The sequence below is a fragment of the Otolemur garnettii genome, unplaced genomic scaffold (assembly GCF_000181295.1).
Source record: "Otolemur garnettii isolate 467f Iridium unplaced genomic scaffold, OtoGar3 scaffold00028, whole genome shotgun sequence".
In the NCBI taxonomy this organism is placed as follows: Eukaryota; Metazoa; Chordata; class Mammalia; order Primates; family Galagidae; genus Otolemur; species Otolemur garnettii.
Genome location: NW_003852423.1, coordinates 13,436,871 through 13,437,153, shown reverse-complemented (window position 1 = coordinate 13,437,153; position 283 = coordinate 13,436,871). Strand labels below are relative to the sequence as shown.

Here is a 283-nt window from a genome sequence, read left to right as displayed (position 1 = left end):
CCTTCTTCCTAACATACACACCATCGGATATGCCCTTCTTCCTAACATACACACCATCAGATATGCCCTTCTTCCTAACATACACACCATCGGATGTGCCCTTCTTCCAAACATACACACCATCAGATATTCCCTTCTTCCTAACATACACACCATCAGATATTCCCTTCTTCCAAACATACACACCATCAGATATGCCCTTCTTCCAAACATACACACCATCAGATATGCCCTTCTTCCAAACATACACACCATCAGATATGCCCTTCTTCCAAACATACAC

The 283-nt window shown here is 42.8% G+C and overlaps 1 protein-coding gene across 1 annotated transcript in view; it reads right to left on the bottom strand.

Moving 5' to 3' along the window:
* CCDC129 (coiled-coil domain containing 129) overlaps positions 1-283 on the bottom strand; it is a 96,839-nt gene that overhangs the window by 75,021 nt on the left and 21,535 nt on the right. The window lies entirely within an intron of this gene.